The 14,077-nt window shown below is 33.8% G+C and overlaps 1 long non-coding RNA gene across 1 annotated transcript; it reads right to left on the reverse strand.

Moving 5' to 3' along the window:
- Positions 1-7,626: 7,626 nt before the first annotated feature.
- LOC128173798 (uncharacterized) lies at positions 7,627-11,367 on the reverse strand. Its single transcript, XR_008242568.1, has 4 exons — positions 11,255-11,367; positions 10,122-10,191; positions 9,813-9,888; positions 7,627-7,824 (listed from the first exon to the last, which is right to left on the reverse strand). It is a non-coding gene; the product is annotated as an uncharacterized LOC128173798 (long non-coding RNA).
- Between the last annotated feature and the right edge of the window lie 2,710 nt (positions 11,368-14,077).

A 14,077-nucleotide genomic window follows, 5' to 3' on the forward strand; every position in this document is an offset into this window, starting at 1 on the left:
CAAACAAAAGAAAGGTATATGTATTAAAAGACGACTAGTTACAGAGTACATGTATATATAACGTTTTTATACGATGTTTCAGTACTGGTACAGTTTTACCGGTAACGAAAATTTGCCAGTATCGAATAATTTTTAGAAAAATTATTGGTGGAAGACAAAGTTGAGGTTTTAAAAAATTCTAGCTAGGTGATTATAACACAGAAATAAATATTATATCAGTACGTGAAGTTGTTTGCCATTTGCACGATTATTTACCGAATTGTTTACAAATTAAAAATGTGCCCCAGATATGAGCTACCGGATGTTCAAAGCAGAAAAAACGAAAGTGTGAAAACAATTAAGCCTAACTATGAAAATAAGTTTGTTATTGATCCCTATTTAGTGAATAATTAGTAAATATAATTCATTTAAAAAGATAATACATCATATCAAATAATAATGGAGCTTTGAATGAAATTACGACTTCAAATAAGTTCAAGTTCAAGTTCTTTATTAACTTTAAGCTATACAGCTCATCAGTACAATAAATATAAACAATATACACATACAGGTAGGTTAACAGGAGAATGTGGCAGAAGTGTACATACTATGATATCAACATCTAATTTGCATTAAGTAAATCTTTTCTTAATTTCAAACCAAAGTGAATAAATTTACCCAGATTACATAGTTCCTTTACATTTTCAACATTAAAAAGTTGCAGAAGTTTACACATTGAAGGTTTTTTCCAGTAATAAGGCTTAATGTATTTTTTGCGATAGCCTTCGTATATGGGACATATTAAAATAAAATGAAATAGAACCACGTGTAGTTTTCCTAGTTACGGTTCATTGCGACAGCAGTATTATTTGGCTGCAAAAATTGATAGATATACGGGAAAAACAAAGGAAAATGGCAACTACTTATCATCAATTACTATTATAAAGTGTTTTTATGAAAATTCAATATTATAAACTAACGGAAATGAAAACTGTTCAAGTCCAGTTTCAATTTGACCGGAAAACGGTATGATAAAAATAACGATCATATAATTTGTTTAAATGACATATTCCCACAATCGTTTTTCCTTGTTCATTTATAAGTCCATTAACATGTACCTCTAGAATATTTTTGAAATTAATTCGCCTCAAAATATTCGGTCAGAAGTGATAAAGGGCGCTTAATTCGATACTGGGAAACGAATTCGAAACTAGGAAACTGGAGGGGGTGTTGAAATTACTGTCTCCGTAATTCATCCTTTATATTTTCGGAAGTTTGATACAGTTTAGAAGGACAAAGAAACGCGATTTAAACAAAAAATAAAATCATTTGGAATTTTGATAATAATAGTTGCATGCACGAGAAACCGCATACTGATTCGTTACCGGTAAAATGACTGTACAATATTAAAATTCGCTATACATAAAAAATATTAAATACAGTTAGCAAAACATGATTTCTGTTGGAACAAGCCTTAATCAACTTTAACTTACACGAGCATGTTTTGATAAGCATGTATCTTTTTTAAATTTATTTACATCGATAACTCTTATTGAGACCACTCGCGGCACACATTACCTCGGACATCGGGTGAGACCTGCACCTGGCTGAACCTGTCAATCAAACTCTGTGTATTTGTTTTCATTGGATGGTCAAGCGTCTCTTTTTTTGTCAATAGCCAATGGAAAAATTAATGACTTCAAGGTAATTGGAATCAGTATCTGATGAAGCACACAATTTAAATGATAGAAAATTTATTAATTATTTGAACAAAATTAAATGTAAACATAGAAAGAAAACATACTGATCATTTCTATGAATTGCGGGAAGTAAGTTCTTTGGAATCCCGATTATAGATATTTTTACAAGTAATTATTTTAATTACTTAAACCACTGTTAACGGAAAACAAGACGTAATTAACGCACAGGGATTTGCCTACAATGTACACAGCCATGCAATAAATTATTAAGGGAATCTTTACGAATGGAACTTAATTCAAATAGATCATGATAATCTATATACACTGAACGCCGTTATACATGTAAGGAGCGCCGGTAATATATACGAAGATTGAGTCAAAAATTTAAATCATTTTTATTTCTTGTTCGTTTCAATACAATGTTAAATTACTTTGAAAAAAATCCGAAATAGTAATTACAACTTTCTTTTTTGTTTAATCATCTGAATTTTTTCTGAGGTACATGGATATGTACAGAACATATTTATTTACGCGAATGATACGACATAGGAAAAAAATTATCGGATGTTTGTATAACATCGTTTTCTAACGAATGTGACTGATTTAATTTTAAATATTTTTCAACATTATCAATGTAAATAATATCAGATTTATTTCCTGTTTGTATTTTTACATCGTATTCTCTGAAACCAATAAAAATACTAATGTTAGAAGAAAAAATCAAATCCCGCCGAATACTGAAAAACCGATTTCAGTTTGTAATCATACGGATTTTTATTTTTGGTATTGACTATTGAGTTACGGTAACATTTTTTCTGGATGATTTTTTATTTATATTTTATGTAGTAAAAGCACCATTCCAACTGTTACTCAATTACATAACAATTGATGACCCGGGGCTATATATGTTCTGAGCTGTGTGCGCTGAAGCGACACAAGATTCTCGGTCGCACGTGGCGATTGAATTAACACAGACTGACCGAATAAACAAACGGTTGGGAAAGTGAAACAAAATGTTACACATAAGAAGAAGCCACCAAAAATGATTTTCGACAGATCTTGATATCGTTTCGCCCCCCCCCCCAAAAAAAAATAAAGCGCGAGCTCCTGTCAGCGGGGCGGGAGGAGGGGGGCGGGGGGGGGGGCAGCAATGAGTTCGCTTCCATAATGAAACGAACATGTAGAAAAACTGCAGAAGTGATTAATATGTGACCGACAGAATCTAATCTAAAGTTGTTTAAAACTCATGTGAATATTCTTTTAAATAATCATCGAATGTCTCAACTCAGGACATTCTTTTATCGTGCTAGCACCTACCGCAAACATGTAACATGGAACTTTGATTATAATTTGATTTGATTTTTAAACTACCTTGTACGCTATCGTATACACCAATGCTTAATCAACTGTACAAGTAAAATAAATTTATCTTTTCATCTTAAACCAAAATAATAGTTGAAAACATAATAAAATATAGTTGTGTCCGTGCAAAATGCCAAAATATGAAACATGAACGCGTGATAAGGTACAAGATCACGAACCGACCGCGGATCACTTGTCCAATCGTGCCGGATCTCCTCAGCCATGGGCGATGGATGATCATCATTTAAATGTTTAATATTTAGGGGGGGGGGGGGGGGGTGTTGTTGTTGATTTAAAACATTATTTGTACAGTTTATAAAATATTTTATATAAACAAACCAACCATTAATTTATGTCTGACGATGTTTCCGATTTGGGTTAATATCGTTCATTAATATTCATTTACACTCAAATTTAATTAAATAAATACAAAATGGACAAACTTTTATAACATAAAATTAAAACAGTTCTTGTATTTACGACTATATTAACTCAAACACGTTCATATGCATGGAAGTGTGCGTCTCGGTGTGCGAATCTTGTGTATAAATAACCGCTATGTAGTGCAGCCGTGGCTGAGATCCTCGGCCGTGGGCGAACGATAGATTACGTAAAGGTACAACGCACAGACCCACACAGCTCAGAACCCAGTAAGCCTTGAAAATTGCAGTATAATGACCTTACTCTATCAAATAGAAGTTATTTATTTTAAACTTAAAACCCACAATTTATCTATATCTATTATTGCTTTAGATTGAGAATGACATTGCTTTTATTAATTAACTGAACGATTTCTTAATTGACACCCAATCGTTTAATCCATAAAAAAACATGTGTAATCAAAACGAAAACAATTCTTGGGTTTGCGGATAAATAAAATCATATATGAGAGACGCAACTCTCGTATATTAGATAACCCCTGACCGCTAGGTAGTCCAGCCGCGACCATGGTGACCGATTTTCTCGGCCGCGGGCGAGGGAGAGCTTACGTAATGGTACACACCAGCTCTGATTCAAGGTAGATTTTAAATGTATGGAGTTAATAACTAAAATGTAATGCATAGATTTTTTTTAATTCCATATTTTGTGGTTTACTAGAAAAGAAAAACAATGATTTGTTTTCCAAATCCCGTTTTGAAGGGTTGAGCATTATAAGAACTTAACAACAATGACTTAAACTCCTAAAAAAAGCACGTATATTCTAAAAAAACAATTCTTATGAATTAATGCCGTTTGTATAAACCAGCATACTTTCTGCGGTGACTTTATGCCAGTTGTACGCGCAAAGACTTTCGTTAACTTGTCAAATGAAAACAGGTACATGTTAACATGTAAAGCTTTTTACACTCATACTACACAAATCACATACAAAATAACATTGTAGCGACCTTTATGAGATCCCAACAAACAACTTTTCCAGCGACAGCCATATCAAAATCCTAACCGTTTTTGAGTTATTAAGCAAACTTTTTTAGGGGCCATTGGCCCTTAATTTAAGGGGCCAGCCCTTTTTTATTGGTGTCAAATGAAAGCCCTCTATATTTTGCACAACTTTTATTCTACATGTCTTAACAAAATATTTTTCGTTTAAAAGATATAAAGGAAAATATGTCTAAATTTTCGCACTTTTTTGAATCCTGTTTTTTGACCCCCTACCTTTTCCTAAATAAAAAACGTAATCTAAAAACAAAAACAGATGTGCACAACTACAATGTCTCTGTTATTCAAATTCGTTGGATTCCCATTCCCTGCTATCATAGTCTCGGAGCCTTTGTCTGGAAACAAAAGGCCCTAAAAATTTTTAAAAGGGGAATAACTCTTTAACGGAAAATTTGAGCAAAAACCGTTCAGAAATAAGCAAGATATGAAGCCTTAAAGTTCGCGTCTAGGAAGAAAAAAAAAATATAATCTTTCCCGCACAATAATAGAAAGGTCTTCCGTTGGAAACGGAAGACCTTAATAACTATAACACAGTGCATTTACTATGAAAAAAAATTCATAGAGTTTCGAATGTCAACATGGTGTGTAAAAACTGTTGTTGAGATATGTTGAATTCTGCAGTTATAGAATTAAACTTTTCGAAGAAAGGTATTTACAGCTTCAAAATGGTTTGTTGTGAACAACTTGACTCTGTTATTTTCAGTGCAAATTTATTCATTTTCTCCAGAGACATAAATAAAATGTTATCCATGTTTCTGGCTTCTCCAAAATAGGTTTGGAGCGACTCTGCAATTTTCTGCTTCATTACGGGTATATGGGAGGCATTCTAACTGTGGTGAAGGCCTTTCCCGAGACACAATTGTATTATTCAAACTCAGCAGAGTGTAGTAAAATTAATAGCATTATTTTAGACGAAGTTTGGTTATGCCATTGTCAACAATATACGGTGTTTCGATGTATCTATTTTGTAGGTGCCCGATATCATTTGCAATGTCAACCCGGCCTTGGTGCAAGTTGAGACTTTCATTGCCGGGGGGGGGGGGGGGGGGGGGGGCATATGGCCACATATGTATTTTTACCTAGGATAAGTGTTGTGTGTTAGCCATTAACAATTTAACTTCAGTTTGAAAAGAACATGGGGAAAAAGTCACTTGAAAATATTGATTGGTGGGGGGGGGGGGGGGGGGGGGTGGGGGGGGGTAATATATGGCTACATTTATATTTTTACCTAGTATAATTGTTGTGTGTCAGCCATTTACAATTTAACTTCAGTTTGAAAAGTATATGGAAAATTGTCACTCGAAATATTAATTTAAATCTGTGTTAATTTCAGGGAATCTGCAAAGTTCTGTGTATGGTTTACTTGTAGAAATAAGATGTGTGCATTTTGTGTGAAATGGTTTGTTTTCGATTTAACTGTGCATTATAAAAGATGGCATGCAAGTCTTTTATTATCCAAGTTGACATTTTTTGGCTTATGGAGATACTTTTGAACCCCGCATAAATTCCAGCCACATATTTGTGAATAAATGTTTTCATTCTTTTCAAATCTCAAAAATAAAAGCGGGATTTCAGTCAACGAATACATGATAATAATTGACAGTTTTTGGCTGTGATACTTTGTATGTGACCGACAAGGCCTGTGTGCCTGTATTTCTAATGCAGTGGTTCTATGGAAAAATTTATTCTTGTTTTTTAATTGCAAGATTGCCAACCAAGTCATAATTTTATGGGTAGTCATAATGGACACTCCACTCATGGGGACAACATTTAATAAAACGTGCCTGTTTGGGATGGTAACAATTGAAATTGACACCCTGAGAAAGCATTGTAAACCGAAGTAAAGGTTTTCGAGGGGTTTCAATCACAACTGTTACCCTCATATACACGCACTATTTATTTTATTATACTGAATGTCCTAATTTTAAAGAAAACTTTACTGATTTTATATAGGAATGACGTAAATTTTACGACAGGCCGTATGCGCATAGTTTACGCGAATGTATGAGTTCGTTGTGATATCCGTTGCCATGTGTGTTGAGAAATAGAACGGATAATAAACTTCGTCTGTTTGTAAAACACTTATCTTCCCTTCCTTTGGGAACATTTGCGAAGAAAATCAACGGAAACTACAATTAATTGACATTTTTCTACATGTTAGTCCAATGCAAATAGCTTTGTCAAAAATGCTTGAACGTACCCAAAATTAAACGTGATATAGATATTATTATGGTTAACCAGCGTACCAAATTTCATTTTAATATGTGCATCCTATGCGTATAAAATGAGCGGAAACTGCAAATAATTGGAATTTTTCTACGCCCAAGGGGCACAACTCTGTCAACAATTGCTTGATCGCACCTTAAATCGAACTTAACCTAAATATTATTATGATGAACATGTAAACCAAATTTCATTTCAATTTGTGTATCCTCTGCGATGAAAATGAACGAAAAACGGCTTGTGGATCGACCGAGCCGACCGACTGACATAGAGCAGCAAAGAAATATGCCCTCCTTTCTTCGAAGGGGGGCTTAATAAAACAAGTTGTATTCCTGGACGAACCAAGCCTTCTTTAAACTACAACACGATGGGAGTAAGGTCGGGCTTATGGCGGATTTAATAGTTAAAGATATGAGGCGTAAAACAACACACCTGATGGACACAAAGAAAAAGTGCAATTACCTATGCCTTACACCAATACTAATGGAAGGTGATTCCCGATGTGTCAATCCATAGTACTAGTCCTAGACTGGAACCTATTCCAACCTGTAACATAGAGCACGAACACCGAAAGTGCAAAATACATCACCAAGGAAAAAGTCAAAGGTGTCGCTGCAAATTAAATAAGCTCTGTCGTAGAAGAACAAAGGGTAACAAGTGAGCACCCGATAAAATTGAAAATTTTGTGAGGGCGCGAAGGGCCTGAAATAAAATATCAATGATAATATTGTAGTGAGATATAATAATGCATTGACCTTCAATTCAACAATGAAAATACAGCTCTGTAAGCGCGACTACCTATAAATAGATAAAAATCACTCAGGTATGAAACCCCTATGCACATGCCCCAGGTAAACCCCAACCGTTCGATAGATACAATCGATGACTTTCAATGCGAGCCATAAAATGTAATTTTGAGAGATTTTTATTAATCTAAAAAAGTCCAGCATTATAAACATGAAAACTATTATATATTCATCAAATTGCACAGTCAGATTGTTCAGCAATTCACAATCATGATCGTTTTTTTCATCTTTCACTCCTGTTGCAGTAGAACCACAGTAAACTGTAGACTGTCTCAATTGGGCGTCGTGGCGTTTGTTGGTACAGAGTTATCCTCCTACAACACACATTAAACTAACTATTATATGAAATATAATATTTATAAATAAACAATAAATTAGTACCACCCCCACCTTATCCAAAAATTGGCCAAGGGTGGGGGAGTGTATTATTATATCTCACTACATATTACTATATAATTTTTATTTCATTTCGGGCGGTTTGCGCCCTTACAAAATCTTCAATTATTTTTCCGTGATATAATAATGCATGTTTAAAGCCGAAAATTACCAAACTCACCATGTTCAAATCATTATGTGTATAAGATATATCAGATGAAGTATTGCACAAATAAAAGGTTTTAAATGTTCGCGCATTTGACCAGTCTGCTTTTGATAGAATTTCTCCTCATGCGCGGATCTAGAGGGGGGGGGGGGGGGTCGGGGGGGGGGGGTCCCGACCCCCCCTGGAAAATGAAAATTTATTAAATTTACATAGTAAAATTATCGCGAAAATATGCCTCGGACCCCCCCTGGCAAACACAATTATCCTTCGGACCCCCCTGGAAAAATTTTCTGGATCCGCGCATGTCTTTTAACGGTATTCCATTATAATTCGCTTTCCTTGAAGAGAGCATCCTGCACGGATGCACTTGAAATCTTGATGCATCGATACCTGCATCTACCATAACAAGATTACATCCAATTGCTAACTGTTTGTGCAGAAACTCTTTTATGGGGTTTCTTTGTTGTTCGCAGCAGAGGATCAGGTTCGGATTCAAGCTGCGATCTAAATGATTCAGTTCGATTCCGTTTCTCGTAAACGGAACAACGATGCAACACGCAGGGTTTTTCTTTATCTGTTTTATCATACTGAACAGATCTACATTTGTTATCCCTTTGAGATTTTGATAGACCTGGTAAATGAAACACGATACTCTCCCCCTTTCTTTCCTTAAAACGACGATCGAATCTTGCAATCTCTGAAATTCTCTTTCGGGCCCCTAGAGCAAGTAAAATTGTACATTTTTTGCTAAACTGTAAAGGAGAAAGTTCGTTATCATTAAGCAAGTCTAATAGATGTTTAAGAACAACATTGATATCCCATGAAAAGCCATATTTAGGCCGATTGATTTTATTAATATGCCCCTAAACAATTGTTTTACGATAGGAACCTGATCTACAGAAACTCAATTCATTTGCGGTAACACTGAGGATATTGCCTATCTATAGACATTAATCGTTCGATAATTATAGCCCTGAAAAAAATCTAAGCTAAAAAATCTAATACAGAGGCCAAAGCGGCTGAAAAAGAATCAAATGACCGATCCAAACACCTGCTATTCCATTTCAACTAGGCACTTTCGTAAGCAGATTTTGTGCCTGGTTTCCAAGAGTGCAAGAGAAGTTCTTTAAGGTTCCTCACTACACCCACACTTATACTTTTTATGACACTACGTCACAAGATGACGATTTATATGTTTTCATAAAATGTTTATATCGTTCGATAGCGTTGTATATCGTCGTGGGTCAGTGGTTAAAGTATTGGGCTTCTGAACCCCAGATAATGAGTTCGAATCCGTCCAGAGCTTTTGTTCATGTTTACTGAATTAAATTTTTAAAAATGTAATTTTTCAACCAAAATTGAACATTTTTTGCCTATTAGACTTAAATAATTCTTATCCATTATATCTATCATAATCAAGTAATATTCCGCTGATTAGCGAAAATATTTCACTGTGTAGTGGGCCACCTTAACTTGGTCTGAAAGACCTTTTGAAGTGTAACATCTCCTGATACCTTCCAACCTGCTACCTGTAATGTGTGGTTGACTATCAGAGGGTGAACTTCCCCCTGGGGAGAGTAAAGGTTCTCGAACCCATTGGTATCAGCACTGGAAAGTCCATCGACATCTGAAGGAGGATTTGTTTTAATTTTACGCTCAAATCGTGTCCAAGTCCCTTAAAACACGTGTGAGATGGTGTCAGTAAACTATACTTGAATTTAGGCTGAATGGTTATTATCATAAAGTTAATGGGAAACCTACTTCCAATTTTGATAAACAAGCCGGAAATAGCAGAAATGTGAGTAAGGTGGCTAGGGTGGATCCAAGTCGAGGTAGTCTGTTTCAAAATATATAGTTACATATAATGTAGAAAGAGTATGTAAAGAACTATATAATGATATGTTTAGAGTATACATAAAAGTTAAGATTTGACAAATGTTGTTCGCATAAAATGAGCCAATTTGTTTCTTGAATAAATGACTATAGGTTTAATTGATAGAACGCTTGCGAGGCACAACCTCATGTGAAAGTTCAAGAACGGGGTAGCCAAGAACGCGGGTGACTAATTACATTTAACGGCATGGTGAAAAGTGTAGGACAACGCGGGCAGATACCTTGGATCGGACATCTCTCGTTGATACTGAAAAAAATAAACGAAATGGAATAACTAAAGGCAATTCTAGTTTTGATGGAAAAGGGTTTTTCAGAACAGAGTTCACCAGGAATGCAGGTTGACTAATTAACGTAATTGCGGAAAGTCTAGGGAGAGTTAACAATCGGGTTAATACTTTAGACCGGACATCCTTTGTTTTAAATATGCAAATAAATGAATGCACTAGCGTTTTCTTTTTTACTTTAATACATTTTTATCCCGCCTCAGATTGGTTAAGGGGGGGGGGGGGGGGGGGGGGGCTTCCCATTTTAAAAAAATCTTAACTCTTTTTATCTGAATTTTTTTGTTTTTGTTGGGACAATAATAGCAATTATAATAAAGATCAACATTTTAAGATACGACGTACTAAAAATACCTACTCGCTAGTTTGAAATAAAATATTTTTTTCAATTCTTTAACAAAAAGAATAAAGACCACTTACATATATATAACATAAATTTCAGTTTCGAATTTGCTTCGATTCTTTACCCCTATCCGCTGCTTTACCTGTCTAGTTATGTAGTTAATTTTCTGTCTAAATAATAAAGGATGGGTTTATTGGGCAAATAAGAAAATAAGAAATAAATCGGAATAGTATATACAACAATTAGCATAACATATGTTTCAAAATATCACCATTGTACAATATTAATGTGTAAAGGGTTAATTCCAACGGTATAATTTACACGGTATATCATCTAGTATTAATGATACATGTAATGATGTGCATATCCAAATTCGAAAATAAGTATGATTTACTTATGTTAAAGCAACACATATTAAGTGAAAAGCCAAAAATCTTATTTTGTTCAATTTATATTTCAATTTTCTTTCAGAGTCGAGTACATTATCTTTCATAGAAACAGCTTATAAATACACAAATACTTTTAACCAACAAGAACGTTTAGAAAATAAGTAATTTGATTTGGATCGTCCTTTTGAATAAAATACTACGAATTCAGAGTTTCTATTTTCGAAATTCTCCGTACCTTTGATTTTGTTGCATAACTTTTCGCATTCCTTTTACTATGATTGAATAAAGAATACTGACCTGCTACTATCTGCCTCTCCTTTAAGCATTGTTATCAGTTCATCGCTTTCTTACTAGAAGATTTACGAACCTGTTCAACTGATTTAAATGGCATTTAAAATCTAGATGCAAAGACCACCTGCTTCATTCATGTAGTTATCTTAATAGACCATTCAATTTATGCAAATCATTCGTCTGACTCAGAATTTGGGTTTAGATATCATTTCAGCTAAATAGATAAACCTGAACTTGTCAGCTATTAAAGGTGTTACTCTAGAATTTATGCTTGCGTTAATTGTATTGTAGAATAAACTAGATCGCCTGTATCCTATTTTTAAAGTGTTGAAATTGGAGGAAGATTAAAACTTGTACCAGGATAAATTGAAAAGTGATAGTGTAAAGAAACATTTATGATAGCCTTAAACTGAATGTATTTGTGTATCATAAAAAATTCTGAAGTAAAGCCATTTCAAAACCACATACTGTCACTTACACTTTCTGCTTGTTTATTTGGGTGAGTGGGGTAATTGTCATCGCTTATATATTTAAAGTTCAATTCACAGACTCTTGTTGTTAATTTGAGATGATATGATTTTTTTCAATATTACTTCTAGGTCAAATTAAACAAAAAAACCCTTTTTTAGCAAAAAATGAAATGTTCTTAAGATAATTTGGAGCAAAATAGAAATTCACAAAAATCATGAACATTAACAACATCTAAACATTGAATGCAGGACAAATAATACAACTTTTCAAATATACGTTATTATTTACACATGTTGCATAAGTATTATGTTAAATCTAATGTTGCTCTTTTGTTGTTAATTAAATTATTAATGAAAATATTGCATCAGCTTATCGTGTTTGCCACAAGTTATTGTGTCAAGGAAATTGTAATATAATTACTTTACATTATTTGTAAACAGTATGGAACTCGAGCCTTTTCTTTTTTAAATCAGCTCAACTTATTTCCTCTGAATCTTGCTTTTAACTGGACTTCTCGCATTCAGATGTCCGTGAACCATTTAATATACACAATTAATCATATTTATGCATGAAAATAAATTTTCCATTTTAAATCGGGTTCAAGTCCCTTTAAAAACAACTTTTAAAACACCTATATGCATGTATATGTGACAGTATATGTATATGTAATAGTATGAATATTATGAATATCATATTATATAAACATATAGATTAAGTATATAGATTTTAAAAATAAAACCAACCAAATCTGACACACATTTTAAATACACACCACACACACTTAGATCCACCCTGTACCTTTACAAACCTGTATATATACCCATGGGGCAGTAAACATTTGGTAAACAATTTGTGTGCTCGAGTTTTATTGGTTAGATATTTGTTAGGGTTGTTGTTGTTGGTTTGTTGATCTGAGTATGATATTTTGCCGCCAAGTTTTGTCAATCTTTGTTTGGTCAGCCAGAGGGTAGCATGTAATATATAAATATGACCTGAATAAGACCTACATCGTAAAGTTTGACAACAGACTATTTCTCTTTCTTGTAAATAACATATTAACTAATATCCCATGTATTAAAATATCAACATGTACTTTTCTATAAATTAGCAAATAAGTAATTTCTTATGAAGCTCTTTAACTAATTAGAATAAATGAGTGTCATGAAAGAGTATTATAGATTTATTTAGTAAATATTGATTATAAAGTCAATATTTGATTCTTATTCAAAGGAGTAACTGATTTTCTAATCAGTTTACAGAGTGTTTTTATGATGATCAAATATTTGGTCTAATTGTTCAAAATGTAAATTTATTTAATTCAATACTATTTTTAGTATTCTGTTAATTGAATTACATATATACATAACCATTATAAACTCATCATTAGATGAATAGAGGAATTTCAAAGCTTATTCCCACAGAATGGTGAAACAATTTCTAATGAATAATATGTCTATTATATTTTCAATTGCAACCTATTTTTATGATTATTATGGGAAAAGTGCATATCGTTTTAACATTGAAATTGTATGAGTTACCTCCATTTAATTGCTTTATGTCAATATATAATATGAATTATGATAACGCTATGATATTATGTGATAATTCAAATCTAGATGGATATTAAGTAAACTATCATAGCATGAGGATTATTGTTTTATCTTTGCAGGGCTCTCTATCATATGATTAATTTCAACCACTGTCACTGTGTCCAATATATATATTCGAACCCTCAACAGGCGTTATTTATTATAAGTAAAACCTGTAACAATTTGGCGCCCACGTTGGGACACAGTGACAAGGAGGGAGAGAGACGAAACCAACCGGAGCAGACTGGTAAAGTTCCGTCGAGAGAGTATCGAGGCACCTCCTAGATGCAACGCACCTCCCATTGAATCACGCTACTCAGAGACGGCCTGGTAGATGGTAGATCCGCTCCAGTCATCGCCGCACGAGTGAGTTTATTTTCTGTGATTTATGTCATAGACTTTGGCCCGCTTCAATTCGTGTATCGATACAACAATACTTGTAATTTAAGTGTGAATTCAGAACCTTGTGAAATCAACAAAAGACTCCCGGGTGAATTGAATCAGCTGACTTGCACAGTACTGACAGTTTGGTGAGTCGGTGCACCACTAACATTAATCATCAGATTATAATTGTTAATAAGTACAGTCCTGATTGCATATAGATATTATGTTTTTAATTTGTAATTTAGATAAGTTGTGAATATCTGAATGTTTGCCGTCCGAGGTATACCACTTGCGCAATTTTTGATTGTGTTATTCACTCAAAGTGCACTTTACTAATTTTTGACATAGTTTATTTTTTTCGCATTTGATTTTTTGGTAATTTCTA

The sequence above is a fragment of the Crassostrea angulata genome, chromosome 2 (assembly GCF_025612915.1).
Source record: "Crassostrea angulata isolate pt1a10 chromosome 2, ASM2561291v2, whole genome shotgun sequence".
Lineage (NCBI taxonomy): Eukaryota > Metazoa > Mollusca > Bivalvia > Ostreida > Ostreidae > Magallana > Magallana angulata.